This window comes from Equus quagga, chromosome 1 (assembly GCF_021613505.1).
Source record: "Equus quagga isolate Etosha38 chromosome 1, UCLA_HA_Equagga_1.0, whole genome shotgun sequence".
In the NCBI taxonomy this organism is placed as follows: Eukaryota; Metazoa; Chordata; class Mammalia; order Perissodactyla; family Equidae; genus Equus; species Equus quagga.
The window spans coordinates 183,423,948-183,447,754 of record NC_060267.1 but is presented as its reverse complement, the minus strand read 5'-3'; the positions used below and the strand labels follow the sequence as shown (position 1 = coordinate 183,447,754).

General features: G+C 38.7%; 1 protein-coding gene across 21 annotated transcripts in view; it reads right to left on the bottom strand.

Moving 5' to 3' along the window:
• The window catches only part of MBNL1 (muscleblind like splicing regulator 1), a 169,532-nt gene that overhangs the window by 79,010 nt on the left and 66,715 nt on the right, over positions 1 to 23,807 (bottom strand). The window lies entirely within an intron of this gene.

Genomic DNA, 23,807 nt, shown 5'->3' with positions numbered 1-23,807 from the left:
CTGTCCTCTTTGAAACTTATTAGTCGTCTATGAACTTAGCTGGAGGAATTCCAATACCTCTGGTCAACATAATGATAGGAGCACGTCCCTACTGCATCCTCACCTCAGCATCCTTTACCCTGGCATCTCATGGCTCAGTCTATAAACTTAACATTGTGTTGTTAACAATTCAGAACAAAGATTAGGCTCTTGATGTGTAAGGTATGTATAAATCCCTATGAAAACTTAAATTTATATCTCTCACTGCTATTTTCAGATGCTAATAATAGCTTATTTCAAAAGTGAGAACTATTAAATGTACAGATAAAAATGAAATTCTAAAACAAATGTATAATTCCAATATTGTAAACCACGACTGAAAAGAATTATCTTTGTGTTATGTTCTTACAAATTTAATTCTAATTTTGCTATTATTACGTAAAAATATAAAATTTGTTATGGAACGTCACCTATTTTATTTGATACACATTTCTATGATTCAGTTTCCTTTCTCTCTACATTAAGTTTAAAAATATGGAAACTTCACATGAATATTAATTTAGACCATTTCACAGATATTTCAGATTTCTTCATTCTATGAAATAATCCCTAAATTTGAGCACTCAGCAAAATGCCAAAACATTGTATCTACATCTTTAGCTGTATCTATATAAACATGGATATAGATATTTGAGATGTGAATAAATGCAATTAGCCCATGGGAAGGTCAACTGAACTGCTCCTTTTTTGTTTTATTTTAACCCTTAAATGTCTACATTTATGGTTCTCAAGCAGGACAATTTTACCCACCAGAGGACAACAGGCAATATCTGGAGACGAGTTTTGCTGTCAGAACTAAAGGTTGAGGGGAAATGGCTACTGGCATCCAGTGGGTAGAGGCCACGGATGCTGCTAAGCATCCTACAATGCACAGGACAGCCCCTACCACAAGTATTTTTCAGGTCTAAAGTATCGATAGGCTGAGAAAGCCTGGTCTACATGAAAATCAACTTAATAACATGCCCTTCAGAAATCAAGTTGATATACTCTTTTGTGCGTTAACCTTAAAGTAAGAGCTACGATGACAGTTCATAGGCATTTAAAACAAACACGATGTGGTATCTTGAACTAACACAGCTAGGTGAGTATTTTGAACTGGTAGACTTTAAACATCTGCATAAGTGATTGCTATGAATGCCATCTCTGACTGGATCCTGGAGCCCAGAGATCCTGCCAGTGGATCCGCACTGCAGTGAGCACCGAGAATTGAAATGCGACCAATTGGTGCTTTGTCAGAGCTGCTGCAATCTGCAAGTCAATCAGGCTTAATTGGTCCAATAAGCAAAAACATTACATCAATTATAAAATCTCCAGAATCACTGTCATGTTTTCATTGATTAATTCCTACTCATTTACTCAACAGAAAGAGTTTTGCAGCAAGAAATAAAATGCTTTAAATGTCATCCAGCACCCTGCAAAGCCACGTGTCTAATTACAGCAACTCCTCCTTCTCCTTTCTCTCTCTTTTTTTCTTTCAGACAGCAATATCAGCTGTGGAAATACTAACTCTCAGCTCTGAACAACAGTTTTTTTTTATTTTAGATGCCAGTTATCTTAGGAGAAAATGTCTGAAAGAAAATAAAACTGGTTCTCGGGTAAGAGACATGGGTTGAGGTATTAACAATTTGGTTAATTTATTAAACGCATAATAATTACCTAACTCTGCCATTGAATCACGTTCACTCTTTGAATTAGCTCCTATTACAGCAATATTTAGTCTCCCCAAATTAAAAATACTACGATCTATCCCTTTCACAATCTTTTGGGGGGTAAGTTTACTACAACACAAAGCTGGTATCTATCCTATCCCACCTGAATCATTCATTCAGTGGTTCCCCATGGCCTTTAAGAGTCAACGCTTCAGTGCCACTCACAAGGTCCCTCATGACCTGGCCTTACCTCCAGCCCTGTGCCTTTACTTTTCTCATAACTGCCCCTTGGCAACTGCCACCTCAGTTACACCAAACTGCTAGCAGTTCCTGGAACATCCCCTATTTTTTCATGCTTCTTTAACTTGAAATATACCGATGCTTCAGTCTCAAATGTGCTTTCTCTTTCTATCTGCCTAGTTTACTCCTTATCCTTATCCTTCAAATAACTACCCAAGCATCACGGCAATGACTCAGGAAACCTACCCAGCCCCCTCTCCTATTTCCATATACCCTTGGACTTCCATCGGTGAGCACAATCCACTGCATTTTCTGAAGATCTCTGTCTCCTACAGGAGACTGGATTCTTTAAAGGTAAGAAGCCTCATCTGTTCACACTCAGAGCACCTGGCAGTGCCTGGTAGAGAATAGACAATAAATGTCGGTAACTGAATGACTGCATCAATGAATGATGGTACTTTCATAGATCTGTGTATATGGGTTCCTTTCTCCACTTACAATGGTAACATTTTATCCTCTCCTTATGATCTAACCATCCTCAATTATATACATATTCTACAGTCCAGCTGTCTACTCACTGAAACCTTCAAGGTTCAGCTTCAGTGTCTGTTACATAGTAGCTGTTCAATAAACATTTGATGAATGAACAAATCAAGAAATAAACTGTCAAAAATTATTGAGCATAATTAATTCAAGGACAGGAGGATCTCAGTAAGGATGAAACAAAAGGAGTGGACATGTATAACTTATTTCCTCTGGGGGAAGAAATGTGTAGGAATACATAAATCTGCTTGGCAAATCTACTTGAATGGTCTATGGGTATTTACGATACTAGCCTGTAATTTTTGTTGGGTTTGAAATTTTTCAAAATAAAACTTGGGGAGGAAAATACCAGGAATTATAATAAATGTCGAGGCACTTACAGAAGAGTCCACGGAATGCCAGGGGAGCCCCAAGGAGAAGAACAAGAGAGGAAGCCATAACAGGTCTGTGAACAGAGCAGCTAGCAAGAGGGGGCTTCACAGAAAGGGCGATTCCTGAGATGACTTGAAGGGTAAGAAGGGAGAAGGGAAGGAGACGCCAGGATGAGTGAGTGATCTAAATGGAATAAGCAGGGAAGGATTTGTTCAACTTGGATTCTATCAATCAAAAAAAGTTAAAATCTGTATTAGTATGACCACAGATAATTACTGGACGGGTGCATAATCTCCAACTATCACTAATCTTAACCCCCAGGGTTTCGGAAATGGGTGCGGGGCTTTTATTACAGTTTTGTTATGTTATGGTACAAAAGGGGGCTGCCCCGGCTTCCCACAAATGTGGAAGCTGTCCTGGAGGAGGGGAGAAGCAAGGGAATACTAGTCTGATTAAAAGCACAGGCCAAGGACCTATTCAAGAAGTGTTAGGGTGAAGATACTAAAAAAGTGACAGAAGCAGCATATTGGAAACTAGAGATAATTAAACATCTGAGAATCATTAGGGACCTGGCCAAGGTGCTTGTTGCCATGACAAAGCCAAAAGAATCTACTAGAAACCTGACAAGCAGGTATCCTGGGAGAAGCTGAACAAAGAGGAAAAAGGCCAACATTTTCAAGAGGCAATAAGATTATAATTTTCTAAGTCTCTCTTGGGAATATGCTTGGGGTATGATTCTGCTTTGAGTTTTAGAGCGTGAGTCCGGTCTGACTGCAAATGATAGGCCCTGTGCAACACAGACGATTTACATCACGTCCGAACCCTCTTCTAGCTTCCTAACTCACCATGAGTCACGGCGGAACTGGCTCTTCCAACACAAGGGGCCTGGAGCACACAGCTAGGCTCACTTGCAGCAATCCCCTTCATAACACCAGTGCAGCTATCTAGAGCCGTCGTTTATCTCTTACTTCATGCCTCCCTCAAATCAGGATGGAATGGAAATCAGGGATTCTGTGATGCCGACCCCTCCAGGGGCGTGCTGGGGCCCCCTTGCCCCGGCTGGCATCAGCTGACTGTGTGCATCTCTGCCCAGCTCTACTCAGTGACCTCATCTTGGTAGCTTCAAATCAGTCACAGTGTTAGTATTTCTACCACAGAAATCAGCAATCATGACAAATCAAGGCGGGCGGGGGTCTTTTTCCCCCTCAGAGAACAGGTTGTTAAACATTTACCAGCATACCGTTGCATCCATCCCACTTAGACAGTCAGAAACCAACTAGGCATCTCGTGGCAAACAATAACTGAAAAATTTGGCTGAATAACATTTTAAATAAAAATTACATGAGATAAGGAGAAAATCTTTGAAATTTAGTTCAGCAATCTGTTAGCAAACAAATCAATTTGGATTCCTCTTGTAAGTCAAATGATTTGAAACTTGCGATGTCATCTGTCCTGTCCAAGTGACTAATTCAAAATATAGATATAAATAGTTCCTGCCGATGTCAACTAAGAAGGAAGCAGAAACCATTTCTTGCTTATACATGTAATTGAAGTCAACTGATAGAAGAGGTGGACAAGTTTAAACTCCGTCATTCTGGGGATATAAGGTTTAACCTCCAGGGGAATAACCAGGCTTGGTTTATAAGTACCAAACAGCTTTTGAAAAAGTCAAATTGTTTTCCCTTCAACAGAAATTAACAAATACAAGATATTTGTTAACGTACTTTTAAGCAACTGATATCTTCCTACAACACATGTATGCATTAATTTAAAAACCAGATGATACCTTTTATAATTCAGAGATCAACCACTGTGGATCATTCAATTGCTTTGACGACAAGGACAGCTAAACGAGTGCTTTCTAATGCAGTGCACAATCAGAAAAGAAGCAAAATGGATCCTATCCATATGAATAAAAGGAAAAAGAAAAAAAGAATGCTGTCACTTGCATATCTCAATTCATTCTCTTCATTCCTAAGAGCAAATGAAAGATAACCAATTAGGAAGAAAACTAACTGAACTTGGATACTTAAAAGTGAATGAGATATTTATTTTTCAAATAGCTTTTGCCTTCTTTTCTATCCTTTATTCTAACAAGTCACTTAAACCCCAGAAGGTAATTTTCAACTCTCCTTTACTCCTCCTTAATCATTTGTCTTTTTATTTCATAAATCAAGCTCACTACAATTCTTAAGAAGCCAGTGATTGAACATTACACTTACTATCTTCTTGAAAACATTTATGTTTAGATATGAATAAATGAAAAGTATCTTTAATAAAATATATCAGTAATCAAAGATAACGACATACTTCTAAGTAGTGGATAAACTTGTACATGACTTTAAAGCTCCTTGAATCACAATTTATTTTTTAAGTCTAATAATTCTTCCCTTACACACATTTTGACTCTTCATGGGATGCTAAAAGCTATCCACATTGAGGTGGCATATGAAATTTAATATTCTAAAATTAACAAATCCTTTTTATTCTTAAACACAACCTACACAAATATTCACTTACACACACACACACACACCGCTATCTTCAGTTTTAACTTCTCAAGTGTTTTCTGCTCCATGGACCCGGTGGCCCCCCATATTTCCAATTCCAATATGAGTTCTCTTCATTCGTCTGCCACCAGCCATATCCTGACATGCTGACAGCACATGACATGGGCCAACCTTACTTCTCACTCATTGCATCTCATTGCTTTGATCATTTTATGTTATCTCATTGAAGCTTAGATTTCCCTATTCAGTAACATCGCTCATTCATACGTCAGGCTATAATCAGGATCCTATAGGAGTAGTAACACAAAGAAACAAGAATAAGGTGGGAAAAAGAAAGACACCATCTGAGATTCAATTTCTCTGACATCGTTTTCCACATATCCCTTCTCCTGTTCCACCACCCTTCCCCACAAAAAAAGCGCCACACACTCTCAGAACCCTAATTATCACATTACTGAAACGAAAGTGGTCTTTAAGCATCCTCCCACATGCAGTCTCTGGGTGATTCCCCTGCTCCCGCAAGGCCCCTTTCGCAGGGATGGGAACCTAGTACCAAAGATAGTATTTGAAAACTACCACTGTTTACATTTACATTACACATTGTTATTTTCTATAATCCTCACAACAGTCATTTGAAGTCATCAAGGCGGATGCTACCTTATTTTAGGTAGAGAAAGCAGCTTTGAGAGGTGAAATGACTGGCCAAGGATCATATAATTAATGAGTAGCAATGGTCTTGACTACAATCAGGGCTTCTGAAAATTGACTGGCCTCCTTCCTCATGTCACTTTCAAGGATAGCAGCTAATATTACTAACCACAGCTACCATTCCTGAGGGGCCTCTCTGGGCAAAGGACTGTACTGGGCTGTCGATGATCACATCCTCCCAGCAGCTTGGAGAGAGAGACGAGGCATCCTTCGTAATTCAGGACTCCATGACCTCTGCTTAGAAAATGTGGAGAGTGAAGCCCAAGCGTCACGCTGACAGTAAATGAAGAATTTGGGGACAGAACAAGGTCTTCTCATTCCTCGGCTGTCTCCCTACCATAGGACACACTACATTTGGGATTATCAGCACGGTAACATCACAGGGGAAATGCATGACTGCCTTAAAATCTGTTTGGGGAACTACAAGAGTATACACATGTGCACACACACACATACATGTACACACCTCCTTTGGGATAGAGAACAAAAATAATCATATTTTTATCATTGTGAAAACTAAGAAGAAAACAATTTCTATAATAAAGTTGATTTTCTGAGGGCATAGTAACATTATTTTATTCCACATAATTAACTTCAATTTTCCAAGTAGCATAGACTTGAAGACAAACGCCCTGTTAGAGGGGTCCATGGCTCCTAGACCAGAAATCACGAACAGCTGAACTTCTGACCCTTAAGAACTACAGAAAAAAGGGAGAAGTGTCTGTACGATATTTAAACCCAGGACCTCTCTTCAGGGTGTCCTCTGTCAGGCAAACCCAGATTGCTCCCTTGCCTCCAGGCACATTCTAGGACTCAGTTGTTTTTTTTTAAGGAGCAGATACTGGTCAAGATCTTTCATAAAGGGGTAACAGGCTTAACTCACAACAGTTTAATGCTGTCGGTGGCACATAAAAACTGAGAAGGACACTAAGTCTAATCAATCTCAGAAAAGAACAGAGTAATAAATTCTTTGTGCAGTCTTTATATATAAAAAAGTGTGCTGGGATATCTGCTTATTTTAGTTTGAGACTATAAAAACTGCACCTGAGCACAATAAAACATAAGTCAGGGAAACTGTTGTCTTTCTTAGCACACATTTTAATGAATCAGAAAACAGTTTCATAAAACTGTGGAAACCGATGCTCGCGTCTCATGATTATCACCAGCCCATGCTGTTCCGCTGTGCTGGGTTACAAGGTACATAACTCAAAGGAAGGCAGAAAGTCTTTCCACTGCACGTCATTCTGGAATTCTTGCTTCTTCCCATGAGAAACAAAGTGTCATGGAAGTGAGGCCAGAAGCAAATTTGTATATATATTTTTTTAAAAGGCAGCAGGCTCTCTTCCCTGTGCTCTGGTGGGCTGAAGGGACACAAAGGCCATTCCTGTGACAGCTATTTATCAGTTCACTTGGGCAAGAGGTACTGTTGGCGGCAAAGATGGCGACTCTCTCATGTTTCGGGACGACTCCAGCCAACACACGGCAAAGACACCTGAGATCTTGTGTTGCTTGTTGTTGTAAATCTATTAGAATACTGAAATCTGCTGGAAGCTGATTAAATAATTCTTGGAAAGAGAGTCACATTTAGTGGATAATTTTCATACTAAATTGGATTTGAAATATACATTGTTTACAAGAACAACAGGCGAACACTTACATTCAGTATATTAGTCTAAATTTTGGACTATATCTAGTAACAGAGTTAGCCTGGCAGGATCACATCCTCTGCTCACTCATCAGTGATTGCATTCTTCCAACTGAATGCTCATTTGACAATGAAAGAAAATAAACTCTGGAAGAAAAGGTTAATTTAAAATCTTATAAAATTTAAGTGCTTTTAAACTTTATGATATCTTAAATAATGTGCACCTAAATATTTTATGCTAAAACTAAAATGTGAATTTAATCTCAATTTCCAGGATTATGGAAATGCATACTAATAAGCTAAAGTTTAAAATATTTTGCTTCCTTTTATTCAATCAATGTCAAATTATATCCCCTCTCTAATTCTTATTTCAGCGAAAAATTTAAATATTTATGTCCTAATTACATCATCCTTGGGGTTTAAATTTGTAAAGCAAAATTAAACTGGACGTAGGCACTGCTCCAGGCCCTTGCACAGACAAATTCACTTAATGCTCACATCAACACTATAAATGGGCAATGCTATCGCCAAGTTCCCTGATGGAGCATGAGCTTGAGCTGGTGTGTGAAGCCGAGCTCTGACGTCCCCGTACCAAACCACGACGCGACTCTGCCTGTCGGACACTTGGGCAGGGATCAGGTGTCAGTCTTTTTTTAAAAAAATACTTTCACTGGATTATTTACTCACTCCTCCACTCAATAAACATGTATGGAGCACCCAAATAAGTGCCAGGCTCCGGGGGAATCAGGATAAATAATAGAGAACTTAGGCCTTTCAGTACGTTCCAAATCTGGTGAGGAGAGCAGACTTTTGATGAAATAATTACTATCTACTCAGAAAACTGCTGAAATAGATAAAAATGTCCATAGGAGCAAAGACTTGGGGAGGATCATTTAAAAACTCTGAATCTCGGGGCCAGCCCAGTGGCGCAGCAGCTAAGTTCGCACATTCCATTTCGACAGCCTGGGGGTCAAGGGTTCAGATCTTGGGTGTGGACCTATGCACCTCTCGGCAAGCCAAGCTGAGGTAGGGATCCCACATAGAAAGTAGAGGAAGATGGGCATGGACGTTAGCTCAGGGCCAGTCTTCCTCAGCAAAAAGAGGAAGATTGGTAGCAGATGTTACCTCAGAGCTGATCTTCCTCAAAAAAAAAAACCCAAAACCTCTGAATCTCAATGTTCTCATCTGTAAAATGGGCATGAAGAAGAAGTACTTAATTCTGAAGAGAAATAATTCTAAAGGCATGATTAAACACATGTCAACTTGATATTAACTTTCTGTACACAGGGTACATATGCCCTGTTTTACCCTCTAAATGAAGGGCTTTGGGGCAGACATTTACTTTTCATATGGTGAAACATGTAAAATTAGAGTGAAGTAATTGAGAATACAAAACTCTAGTTTAAGAGATCCACTTCACAATTTTAAAGAATGAAGGGACCTGGAGTATAGAATTAAGCAATGGAAATCTCTTATAGTCCTTTCATTAATCTGTATGACCCTCAAACTCAAGCATATATTTTAATAGCAAAGCACTGATTCTCTAAAAGCAACTATAAAAAACAGTGAAAAATTTAACCCACTTATCGTTAAAGCCTCATACAGAACAGGCTAGCAAGAGAGACCATGACTAAAAGCTACCAGGCATTCCTCGCACTGACTCTCAATCATGCTTTTATCAACAGTTTCGTCTATTGTCTGCATCTCTCCTTGAATGAATCTATATCTAAGGAACAACCAAACGTCTGGGCTGCAGAGATTTCATAAACCCCTAAACTTGTCTGCCAGATTTTAGGGTTAAGTGCTGATGTGTATTGTGTTTCATAACTTTGATCAGATTCTCAAAATGGACCACAAGCCAAAAAGATTAGGATCTTTGGGACAGACCCTTCTTCAGGAATTAATACACATGAGATATAACAAGGACTCGATTAATAGCTGCGGAATTAATGTTTTACACTTGAATTCACCCAGTGAATTCTCTTATCCTCTTATCCGTCTGCCAGTTCCATCACTGCCCCCCAAAAACTCAGAACATAAGAGACAAAGCAGAACCCACACTGGCTTGGTCAATTTCCACGCACTGATTCTCTGTGTAAGTACCCCAAAGGCTACCTTTTCCAGCCTCTGTTGAGCCTTACAATAATTCTAGCCCAGGGACCCTGAGCATAAACAGCGGTTTAACTTCGGAGAAGAGACGACTAGAAGCCAATGTTCTTCCCCCCTCTCTCTCTGCTGTAGCTTCAGCTACGTCGGAAGCCACGCGCTGGAGGAAAAGGGAGCAACTTTAGATCCCTGAGTCGCTGGAGGAAGGCATGCGCCATCGACTTTACAAGAGCAAGAAATAAATCTTTGCTGGGATAAGCCACTGAAATTGGGGTGTATTTTTGTTAATAATCACAGGCTATCCTGATACCCTCAAATTAAAGATCAAAACATATATCAGACATAGTTTAAATCTGTCTATGCATTAATTAAAAAGGGAGGTATTTCTGCAAGTGTTATTTCTATTTTTTTGTAAACTATTCATTACAAACTAGACTTCAACTAGTTTAATAACACGCCACATAATGCAAAAAGTTTATGTCCATGCTTCTCCCTAACAAATAAGAATAAAATCTAGCTTAATGTCCAAAACAAAACAGCTACCGGTGCATGCAGTCACTCAAGCAACACTAAAGGAGCATGTCCACGATAGAGCAAGCACTAGAGATACAGAGCTGGGGCCAGAGTCCCTGCTGCATCCCAGAGGACTCGAATCCATCAACAATGACAACAGGAAGCACATCTCCCATAGCACAAGGAATGGGAAGACCAAAGGAGGCTCCCCAGAGGAACTGTCACTGGCATTGAGTCTAGAAGGACGAGTTGTTATTAATTAAGAAAACTGGGTGGGAGGTTTTTATGAGAAGACAGAATGAGGAGAAGGCACGAATGTGAGACAATGAGATAGGTGCAAAAATTGCCCGGAGGCTGGAGAGGAGAGTCTAGACTGGAGAGTGGTTCAGGTGAACCTAGAGGGCAGGTCAGGGCAACACTGTGGTTCAATTTAAAATTCCAGTGCAATTAAAGGGCCTTCTCATACCTCCCTGGGCGCTTCCAGAAGAAAATAAGATGTTTATGCAACTGCCCAATGGTCATAATCAATCAGTGTTCTAAATGATTTTGGATAATAATAATAATAATAATAAAAACACAAAAAAATGAATATATGAAAGTTGTCCTTGGCCACATTTCACTTCTTTAGATATATTGTCTCACCCTTCCATTTTTCTGTCTCTACTTATTTTGAAGAAAAATGAAACCAAATATTTTCAGGAGGAATAAAATCCAGTGCCTTACATTACAAATTTTATAGCTTTACATAGTTTAGAAATTTAACTAGATACAATATTTCACTTTCAGTATAATATTGAGTCTAAAACCACTAAAATAGTAGCCAGTTCATAATCTTTCTGTGTCTATGGAGCTCTCCTTTAAAAAAATGGATCACTGATCATTTATGTAAAAAGTAAAGAAAGTGGATTAGTAGTAACCATGAAACAAATACTAACATACTTACCATAAACAAGTAGTAACATACTTAGTATAAACAAATAGAAATATATTTACTACGGGTTTTCCAAATGGGAGGCAAGGATAGCTTTTCATTTTTAACTTTTGCTTAGAATTAGTTTTGCTAAGAAAGAATCAGAAAACATAAGTCGACTATTCTACTTGTGGGATTTGTGCCCAGAGTGTGAATCAGACCACAGTTAGGACACAACCTAATCTTATTTGGCTGATATAAATAGTAGCACAAACCATAGCATTTAGCAACCATTTACTTCACAAAGTTTTGTCTTATCATAATTATTTTCTTTTTCAGTCAAAGTTTTCACTTTCTACAACGAATTATAGTTAAAATTTTCACCTGGCTTCAGAAGTACCCACTTATGAGATCTAAGTTATGTTTTGTTATGCATTTAACTTTCTTAACCAGGAAAATAAAAAAGTCTGATATAGTAACCTGTCCCATTCGTTTGAAGTTGAGGACTTGTTTTAGAAACAGCAATTGAGGTTCACACAGGCAGCTAATTAGCCTTCAGCCCTGCACTACGACGGACAGGCTGGGCTGCAAAACCTCTCTCCCCAAAGCACTGGCCTTTGGGGTTACTGAAAATACATGCGGGAATCACATGAAAAGGGAGCTTATTAAGCAACGTGTACAGGGGTACAACATGCCCCACTCTCACAAAACGTACAGTCAAGGTGCGACCATATGGCAAGCAAAGTTAAACTAAAGGACTTAAAAAGCAATACGCAAAGGAGTGTGAGCAGAAGGCAGCGAGCCACCCAGACAACAAGATGCAACTGAAGGTACAGAGGAGGTGATGTGAAGGAGAGGGCTCTCACTGGCTGAGCATCTTCTCCTTTAATCTGACTCGGGAAGTGTTTGGTTCATCTTCCTCTCTAAGGTCAACCTCTCTACCCACTCTGTTGACCCCTTCTCAACTTCTCTACTTTATAGTGTGCTCCATCATCCCTGCTTCCACCCATCTTCCTTCTTCTCTCCACTTACTCTCGTACCTTCCCTTAATGGAAATTACAACCTCCTCTCTTCCGCAACAATCTTCTCTGCTGAATTCTCCAGCGGACACCCACTTCTCTTCTTTTTATTACTGAATTTCTTTACAGGGCTGTCTAAACTTGTTGAGTCCTCATACATATCTTGCAACTTACTAGTGACTCATCTTCCTGGAATCAGGTTTGCAGTGAGGACTCTGTGTGTTCTCTCCCAATTCTGATCAACGGCTTTCTCCAAGGTCACTAGCATCCTTTTAACTGTCAGAGTCAGTGTCCTCATATCATTTCTGGTCCTCTCAGCAGGACTGAGCACCATTAACTACTTCCTTCTTTTCTCTTTTGCCTTTCTTGATAATGCTCCATTCTCCTTTTCCTATTTATTAATCTGCTTGTTCTCTGCCACTTTCTTTGATTTTTCTCCTTTCTGACGGCTGATTAGAGAGAGATGCACTGAGATGTCTTTATCTCCTTCTTCTTACTGTACATCCTCTCTCTGAATATGACACAGCACTGTCAGTTCTATGAGAATGCCTTTGAGATAATTTTACTGCAAATCCAAGCATCCTCAACCACATCAATTACGCGATCCTGCTTATTCTCCCTAAAAAGAAAGAACACAGCAATTCTAACACCTACATTTCTTATCTTGGCAAATGGCAATGCCCCATCCCTAATCACCCACACTATAAACCCTGAGGTCATTTTCAGCTACAGATTTCCTACAGATTGAGAAATGAGTGATTTAAATAGTCGCATAATGCAAAACACTTACTGTGCCCACTTTTTAAGTAGTACTTTTTTCCCCAAAGCATCACAGCAATTTTCCTGAAATACCTTTGAGTGGGCTATGTGATTTTATCGTTCAAGATGGACTATTATAAAAAATAGGAACTAAATAATTTCCTATTATCAGGATGACTAATAGATTAGTCAGAAATGATATTCAGCTTTTCTAGTTCACTGGTTTCCTTTAGGCTTTGTAGAAATAGTAAAACCTTTCTACAGTAAAGCTCAGATAAAATCAGAAGCTAGTGTTTTGATAAACTGTTCATTCAGAAGTCCAAATTTCCATTTTTTTGTTTTGTTTTTTAACCTGTCACAGATATAATGTTACATTCTGCTACTGATTTATGAAATAGTAGGCAATAAGTTTCCAGTTCTAGTCACTGAATAAAGCCACTGATGTTTGCATTTTTCTTAAATGTTATGTGCTTTTTTTAAACTATGAAACAAGACACTGCAGGTAACACTTGTCAAAAACTAGCTCTATAAATTGGTACCAAGATAGATAAATGCAGCAGCTAGAAATAATTACACAGTAACCCCTGCAGAACTGTTACTTGAGCATTTTCAAATATCTAAAGAGTGTGTTTACACAGCACTCTATTTAGTACCTGGGACACATTCCCGCGGAGTGAGCCCCAGGAGACGGCCAGGACTGAGCGGATGGGAGCTGGCTTCTCTGGCAGCAAAGGCTGTCTTCCTTTCTCTTCAAAGTCCCACCTCAGTTTATTGCTGCAACCAGTCTTTCTGTTCCCATGCTGTAATAATGTTTACTATGCTCTCCATAACGTCCTGAGACTTCCAGAAAGCCTTAATTTCATACTGATATTTAACCCGGTTCCTCACCCCTTTGCTCCAGCAGGTAAAAACCTGCCATGATAATGGCAAGCCCAGGGTTGTTTTTCCACAGCAAAGACATCCAATACATTTATGGGTGTTGCCGCTGCTGCTTAAATGTTTAAAAATATATAGTGTGTGGTGTTCCTTTAACAACAATTACCATCAAAACTAACTGAAAATAGGATAGAAAAACACACCAAATTTTTCTAAACCACTGTAATTCTCTAAATCCATTTCCTTCTTTTTTATCTAGGATGTGATTTCATGAGCCAATGTTTATTTTTAGACTAGTCCTAACTGCCCTCTGCTTATGATTTGTGTTTTCTCATCTACCGATTCCTCCAAGCTCTATAAATTTAGAGTAATTCAATCTATACAAACAACATCTTATAACACAAAAGGTTCTCAACCTACTGTAACAATTGCCCATTCCAACAGGAGAACATGAGGAATTTCACTCAATTTTTTCAATGAATGCTTTGCAATACTTTAAAATGAGTATTATTTCCTAAAAATAAAAAACAGGAAGAATGTGTTACCACTAAGCTTATCCATTCAGTCATGTACTCAATCACTCTTTGATTTTCACTAACACATACTCATTTATTCAATAAACACACGTTGGCTTATCCAGCTGCTTGAAGAAATAATGCACTTTGTTGATACAGCAAATTCTATATTCTCTAGTGTTTGTTAAAAATACATTTGCTCCTTAAAGGCAGATGCTTGTTTTCTGTACCTTATCTTTCTTCCCATGATGTTCACTTTCTCTCTTGTGAAATTCTTTTGGGCAACAAAAATCAATCTCAAAATTGTAGAATAAATTTTAAATATGATCTTGATTTTTACAATTTATACTTATCTTGAGGAAAAGAAGAGTTTAGACTCTTTTCTCCTACTCCACTATTCTTCTAAAGAGATTAAAATTTACACTATCAATTATAAAAACAACAATTATACTTTCAATTTTAGTGATCATGAGAGCAACATACAAGTGTGTCATTAGTGGGCAGGACTCAGGAAAAGATTTACTTTTCTCAGAATACTTTTAGATTTGCATTTCTATTGCGTTTCAGATAAATTAATTAGTTCACAAACAAGGCGAAGCTGAGCTTATGAAAGGTGCTGTGCTGTGCATTCTTCCTATGAGATTTCATTTGGTCCAGGAGGCAAAATGGTGGGCATGCTTCCAAAGACACGCGACACACAGAGTAACATGGGGATTAAACAGGGACCCGTCACAACAGAGTAATGGACCCGAAGTCCAGGGCTTTGTCCATGGTCTTCTTACCTGATCTTTAGTCTCCTTTGTTGTAAAGCTCCTGGCTTCCATTAAAAAAAAAAATGCCAAAAACACTACGAACCCTAAGTGGACAGTGGTCTCATTCCATAAGAATTGGTATACTTGAGTTACAGCCAGAAAATGGCCAATTCGAAGACTTAAACATGAGATCTAACCTTCAAATATTTTTGAAATGGACAATTATAACTTAGAAATAATTAAGGAATAATTTTAACTCAACGTGAGATTCTGTTATTGAAAATAAAATGTCGATTCAATTAGTATTTTTTAAATGATTAACTTTCTTTTTCACTCTGTTACTTTTCAACCCAGTAAAGATGTTTGAAAATGATTTTGTCAAACAACACATAGCAACGGAGATTGGATTGGTGGTTACCATAGGGGAAGGGGGAAAGGGGGAGGTGAGAGGGCAACAGGGGTGATTAGGCTCACTTGTGAGGGGATGGACCATAGTTTTTGGGTGGTGAACATGATGTAATCTACACAGAATTCGAAATATATTACGATGTACATCTGAAAGCTATATAATGTTATAATCCAATGTTACTGCAATAAAATAAAAATAATTTTGTTCTATAATGAAACCGAAATCAAACTTTCCTCTGAGTTGAGATGTCCTTTTCTCAGGGGTCTAGTTCCATGCAGCAATGTTAATATAGCACAGGTAGAAACTCTCTGTTATAGGAGAGTTTATTAAATGCTCATTTGAAAATATGTCAACACAGTTCCAAAATTATAACTAACTACCTAAAAGAAAGTATAAGCTTGACCCCTCCATCCTGGACTCTGAAAATACAATATAGACAATGTGTTTTCTTAAGTCAAAGTGATTTTGTTGAGAGATGCAGTGTGGGGCCTCGGACAGGGGTCTCCTCCACTGCTGTGATAACTGGATGTCAGAGGTCTCCAGCCCAGTCAGGAATCACTAAAATAGCCCCCGAAACCTCCATTATTTCAGTGTTTTTAATCGGAGGTGCTCAGGACTTTCCTCTAGGGCAACCTTCGCTTTTTGCTGTAGATGATAACGGTCGCTTTAATGGTCCTCCCGACCTTGTAAAACATAACTGCAGGACCACATTTTCCTAACTTCAAAAAAGTGATTACAATGTCTAATAGAAAACGAAATGGGAATTATCCCAGGAAAATGTGGTCATCCTGGACAGCAGGGCTATTCTGTACATCAGGGTTATTCTGCAAAATGATAACTCTCACGTTAACCCCCGTAAAATAAACTCTTCTCAGGAAAATGACGGAACAATATGGAGAAAATGAACAAGAAAGGAAGAAGAACAATAAAAGTTTTTAAAAATAATGAATGTGGCTTATTTTTGTGAAAGGTGTGAATATTTTTTTAAAGTAAGGAAAGAATAGTTTAAATAGATATTGGTAGAAATTTCTGACATGAGACACTGACAGGCAGAGCTGACATGGATCATCTGAGGAGGCTTCTCCCAGCTTTCCAGAGGGACGCCTGCAAACACCCCTGCCCAAGGACGCAACTTCGGATCATTTCTGTTTTAAGGTTAGCTCCCTTCCCTGAATCATCCTTAAGTTTTTCTAAGATTTGGACCCCATCCTACCATATGAATTTGACCTCTGACATTTGACCTCTTGGCTAGGAAGCACCCTGACTTTCCATTTTACCTTTTTCTAAGCCTGTCAGTTCCCATCAGCCCCACCTCATAAAACAGGAGGCTAACTAACCACTTCTGTGAGAAGCAGGCATAAAACAAAAGGCACAGCAAGACAATAACAACAGCCTACTGACTACCTAGCGTACGCCAGGCACCGCTCTAAATGTTTTATTATTTATTCATTAATCGTTTCATTTATGGTTTATTAACAATCTAATTGCTTATTAATTTATTAATTAATGGCTTATTAATCTGTTTAATCCTCAAAATAGTCCTATAGCTCTATTACTAACCCCATTATAAAGATTAGCTATCTGAAGCTCAGAGAGGTCTAATAACTCACCCAAAGATGCACCAACAGTAGTAGGTGGCAGAGCTGGGGTCTGAGCCCATGCTATGTGACTCCAGAGCAGACGCTCTTAACCACCAGGCTACACTAGTATGTTTGCCATTCTACTCAGAAAGGGTGTGCAAGTTATCAGTCTCTGCACATTATGTCTAATGTGTTGTACACACACATATTTATATACATAATGGTTTAACTCTACAGCCATCCATCTCAATAAAAACAGGTTTTTAAAAATATTTGTTTAGCGTGTTCCCTGTGGAAAACTTCTTTTTTTTCTAATTGAAAGATTCTTTTAAAAATTCACACATCAAAGGCCAACTGCCAGGTAGGAAAACAAGACTGGGGATGAGCACAAACACCGCTCACTCTGTCTACACCATTTTCTCTCTCAGCATTGACACTGTATTTCTGTAGACAAAATTCTCCGTTGGAAGAGATCCCATGGCTTTTATTTGTACCGCTGCCTCTTATGTTTTTAAAAGGGGAAAACAGAACAGACTAAACTGCAAAGAACATGTCCAGGGCGAGGGCTGGAGGAGAAGGGCGAGTCCTCCGGTCATCTAAGCGACCGCACATGTGAGGGGTTTTACTGTGAGTTCAGCTTCCGTTAGTCAGCACGCACTGCTTCAATGACATCTCAGACTTACTACCTATTAAAAGTCTCATGATGAACTGCCAGAACAAACTAAAAGCAGCCATTAAGAAATAAGAAACAGGAAAAAACCCAGCACTGCAGTGTTTCGTCACACAGATAGGATGCTAGACCCACGTACAATTCAGAGATGCACAGCCATAGATGCAAACGATTAAACAGAATTATAGAGAGTTAACATCATGCAATTCCTGTTCTAGAGTAAGTGTCTTAAGGTAAAAGCAAAAGCTTGTGTGTGTGTGTGTCTTTCCCTCTCTGGGCATGCTTGTGTCGACACAGAGTGGGAACGGCGGCGGGCGAGTGAGAGGGCAGGCTTGCAGGCACAGTTGAAAACGAAAGCAGAGGGACTCCCTTTCTACAAAACAAGATACACCTGTTAGTGATTATTTTTCCATTTTCAGACTCAATTTTGTTTACTTTCACATCCATGTGTGTTTTTTAAAGCAAAATTTTAAAAATGTGTGATAAGTTAGCACGTGATTTAAGAATCTGTTCTTGAGATCCCCTGGAAAGTTCCAACTATCGTAATATAACAGAAGCACTACTGTAACATGTGGTCTTTTTCAAATTAAAGAGACACAAGTGCTCATGGAAACATTTGGTTTGATTTTAACTCTTAGCTGAAATTTCTAAGCAACTGTCTTCCAGGTGCCAGCACAGAAGATCCTGGGTTTGGATACAGGGCGCTAACATTTCTGGCCCAGGACCTAGAATCCTCGCTTGGATTACCTAAAAACACCGTTATGGCAATTTAAGCATCAATGTAAACTGTTAGGTTTGACACTAAGCACACTTAATTTTCTTCGTTCTTTTTAATGTGTTCTATGTTTTTAATATAGACTTTGATTGAAAGATGCTTTCATCTTATTTTGGGGAATACACATCAAAAGAGTAGTAAGACTTAAAATTTAAAAAAAACTGAACGTTTCACCAATCGTCCTGCACAAATGTTTCAGCTTTAAGAATTACACCCTGACTTCCCACGTCATCTGCACAAGCTCCTCACTTTATGCTCATATGTTACAAATTATAATTTTATGTTACATATTAAAACCATATTTTGATAACTTCTTCATAGAAGTGTATATACATCAATGACATATTTACAGATACATTCTTCCTCAAGTCTCTAGTACCAAAATTGAGGTTTTAGTACCAGAAATATCATTTTTAACTATATGAAAAAAGAATGTAAATGGATTCCAACAGCTTTCGATTCTTTAAATTTGTCCTCTGCTTGAAAAGTTTTATAAACAATTTGGAATACTTTTTTCCTACATTCATCAATCAGGCTACACTGACCATTTCAGTTCTGCCAGGTCCCTAACGCAGTCATGACAAAAATCACGTAGGTTCAGTTCCCTAGCCGACCCCTAGGGTCCGCCTTAACCCTTCCCTTCCACCCCTGTGCAACCGCCCCCGCCCCCACCAGGGAGGCCCAGGGTGTCCTATGCTTCCAGCACTGCAGCCTTGTTTTCTGATGCCTTTGGTGGCCACGATTTCCTTAAAGGAGTTCTTCTGTCCCATTTCTGGAACTTAAATTCTATTATTTAATTATCAAACGTGCATTGAGTGCCCACTCTTTCCCCGACCCTCTCCAAGGCATTGCAAATAAGTAAAATAAACCTCCCTGATCTCAAGGAGTCGAGAATCTAGTCAGGGAGGGCAGACACTTCAGCAGCAAGAATTTAAGAAATCCCTCCTGTCAGGCTGACCCCTGACACTCAACGCAGCCCAGGCTGACTCACTCTCGAGGACCTGAGCCCCAGCTGCTGGTTTGGGCTCTGGTTCAAAAGAGAAAGAACACAAGAACGAGAACCCTACCATCTGCTTACCCAGGGCTATTCCCATCAAGTGGTGACCTCGATGCCAGCCACTGACGTCAGCCCAGACAAGAGGTCCACCTGCCTTCCTGATGGTACAACCACCCATATTTAGGTCAGTTCTGACCTTTGACGCCTTTTTCCCCCCTTTCGCCATTGGCTTGCCCCTGAGGTAGAATGGCTGTGACAGAGAAAGCATAGAGATTCTTGGAGAACGGAAGTTTATCTAATTACCAGGATCCTATCCATCTCTAAAACTCTATGGGTTTCTGATTTTCACAAACCATGTGTTTCATTCTGTGAACATAATGTATTTTTTAAAGAAATGTTTGTATGTCTACCAATTATTAATAAAAGTCATTTACTGGAGCTTTTTTAATTTATATCACATACTGCCCACAGTAACCCAATAGAATAGATACTGTTATTGGCTTCATACACCATAGATAAAGAACCCTGGATGGGTTACATAACTTGCCTAACATCACACAGTTTGTATGTAGGCAATGGGGCTGGGACTCCAATCCTTGGAAGCCCTTCTCCTAGAGTTTCCCCTAAATCATTTATCCTCTCCTGTCAGCATACACAACATCATGATTTATTGATCACAAAAGGGTGAGAGGCAGTGCCAGAGTGCAGAGGGCATGAGTTTGTGCTATGGATCCGTGGCTGGGGCTGCTCCCTGTGGAAAGTGTGTATGTGTGTGTGTGTTCTTGTTTCGTCTAGTTTTCCAGTCAGACAGGCTTGGGTCTGACCTTGGGAAGATTACGTAACATCATCAGCCACTTACCGGCTACTTTCTGCATGCTCGTCACTGTGCTAAGTGCTTGGTACACACTGTCTCATTAAATTAAACTAAATCTTCATAAAAACCCCGACAAGGAGATGATATTATTCATATTCAAGAGTGGGTGGGACTACCACTGAGAGGGGATAAGTAACCTCTCCAAGGTCGAATAACCAGTGAGTGAGCGTCAGCCCAGACGGGGTCGGAGGTTTGGGCACACGCACCGTGATGGCACCCGGCCATGGAAAGGGTGGAGACTGAATTTGGAAACCAGCACTCACTGCCAGGGGTTACAACTAACAAGGACCTCCACGGCAGGCCCCTGCAGCCATACGCCCCGGGTTTGAATCCTTGTGTCCAGTTGTGCCATCTTGGGCAGGTTATTCAACTTCTCTCGGCCTCAGCTGCCTCATTTGCAAGGGTAAAATAATAACACTACAAACCTCCAGGCGTTTTTGTGAAGAATAGATGAGATAATTATTGTAATGGGACTGGAAGTAGTAGGTAATCAATAAATTATAATTAACTAAAGAGATCATTTTAATTTTGAATAATTCTGATTCAGCAAGCCTTTATTTCCACACAACAAAATAATGAACACGAATATTTTATTTTTGAAGTGTAAAACTCCCCTAAAAGTATAAAAAATGTCTCATTCCTAGAACTGTCCTCTAATTTTGGTTGCTTTGAGCAAGTGCAGATCTGGCTCTTCTTTCTTTCCTACGTGGATACGTCTAATGAGACTGGGAGCCTTTATTTACTTGTCACAACAAAGAAAATATATCAAAAAAATATATCACATATTTGACATTTCCCAATATCTATTGTAAATATTCTGCTCATATCCCACCAGTCTGGACAGCTCTCAGACTCTCCAAGAATGGACAAGGAATAGATGGGAAAGAGGAAACAGCGGGAAATGAGTTTTACGAGTTGACTGACGGCAGAAACACTCAGAGGTCACTATGATTGGGATGAAGACCTTATTTTGAGAACTAGCCTAAGACTTCTAAGACCCTCAGAGAATAAGTACTTCGCATTTTTTCTGATGTGTTACAAATTCCTATTCCAAAAGTACCCCAACTATTTTTCAAATTGAACTTCCTAAAAAGAGAATTCAGAATTTACATTCTTGGTTTTGCACACATTTTTCACCTAGGTCCATTTTGGATCTTGAGTCCACCTTGGACATCATGCAAGGGGGCTGGATTACAATCATACCTCCCAAAGAATCACATTACAAAGGAGCCCGAGCATGGTCCTATTAAATGATGGTAGATATCCAACAAAGTCAGGGAAAATTTAGAGTTCGAAGTAATAATTCTAAGTCAGCCAAGCAGAAATCATTTAATTAATAAATATATCAAATAATTTCACACAAATATAATTATCGTAGCACAGGGAATGTGCATTCTTCCCACTTCCAAGATGCCACAAATAAACAGGTATCTTTAAAGATGCAAGCTGAGGAATTCTTCAATTTTGGAAACAGTGGAGGTCAATTAAAAATTTTTGCTTAGAAACAGAAAGTGAACTGCTTATATATGCACATAGGTCTAATCTTTTTAATTTTAAGAAGTTAAATTTTCAGAAAATTGCCATATTTACAAGATAGTAAACTGAAATAAATAGCAGTGCATAGAGGCAAGTGACCAGATTAGAATTCAGTGACTTGGATGCTGATCTTGGGTCTGGGCTTAAGAAATTGTGAATTTTCAGTCCTCTGTTTTCTTATCTGTAAAAGGGTCATTCTATTATCTATTCAACAGATTTTCTATTCAGATAGTTGCTAGGATCTGTATGACAACACTATTTTAGGATATCATGTACCTTTTCTCTATGCCCTAAAAGAGCAATCACGAGACTAAATATTACTGTATTATGTCCTGCTTATGTGAAGTTACTTTGTCCATAAAACATTAAATACAACAAATACCGCTAATTCACTATGTTCCATTAAAAATATTTTTAAGTAATTTTAAAGTTTCAAAGTAATTTAATAAATGCCCACAAGTTCACTCCATATTAATATTTAATTAAATCATTTAAAAATTATATATATATATATATACACATACATATTTTCTGTTTCATTTCTTGTCCCAGTGAAATGTAAGAATTCTAGATAAATAAAAAAGGGAAAATGCACTCTAAATGCCAACTGGAGAACAATGCAAACTCCTAGCTTCAGACTGTGCCATGCATTTTCAAAAATTTTAAGCTCATTATAAATGTTAAGAATTAAAGCATTAAAATCTCCCTTCTCTGTTTTTACATATGAAATCACTCAGTTTAAAGCACCAGAAAAACTTCAAAACATTCTATTTACATGTCCTTTGAGGTCTAGAGGGGATAAAACTTGGATATTTCCAAGTTGAAGATATTTCAGTTTTAAAAATAAGCATCGTAAATAAGCACTATCAAAGATAAATCTTAGTTTTCATTTTGTACAGCTATTAGTAAACATTCTTCTTTTTCATTTTTAAAATCTCAGTTACATTTTTGCTTATTGACATGAAAGAGTTTCAAGGTGACAGCAAACAGCGTTGACTCCAACTGCAGGGAATCAATTAAGAGATTAAATCCGTATTGAAAAGAGAACAAAGGGGAAAAAAAAGAAGGCATGAATTGATTGGAAGGCCACCAAAGATCTCATACAGAAGAGGTGTTTTAATACCACTTCACAGACTCATGCCTGCGAATGGAGGCAGGGGAGAGAGTAAAGGGTATGAATGAAGAACAGCTGTCACAGAGGCAATGATGCTGGAGAGATGCCCTGTGCTGAGTCACTCCCAGATGCTGCTGGTGTTCCCTCCCAGCCTCCTCCGTGCACAGAAGACCCCACAGACGTCCTTCATCCAGGTTATTTAAGCCCATGTGGAATGATTTTTTCCCCAAAGAACAGGGGCAGAGAGTAATCTCCTTTTTTAAAAACCTGAAAATAAAGCCCTAAAAGATAATAGCCCGCTACATTTAGAATGCCAATCGGTCACTGTTGACAAAGGACTATAAGGTACCCTAGCAGTACCACGAGAGGAGCTGCTCTTCCTGCTCCTTTTGAATTAATTATGGACTTAAGAATTTGATTTTTAAAAATTTGAGGATACATTCATTTAGTATTTCTGGTTTTGAACATTAACAGAGAGGTAAATAAAATACAGGCATTTGGAAAAATAAAGAATTTCTATTTCATTTTTAACTGTTTTGTTTCTCAATTTTTGTCTTACCAGATACACAATGCAGATCGTGAAAAAGAAGAAAGGGCTACGTCCTAGATTCCAATTCAAAGAATGGAAAAAATATTTTCAAAAAAATCTACTCAATGCTAAGTTTAATATAAATAAAGTAGAATAAAAATGTGAGT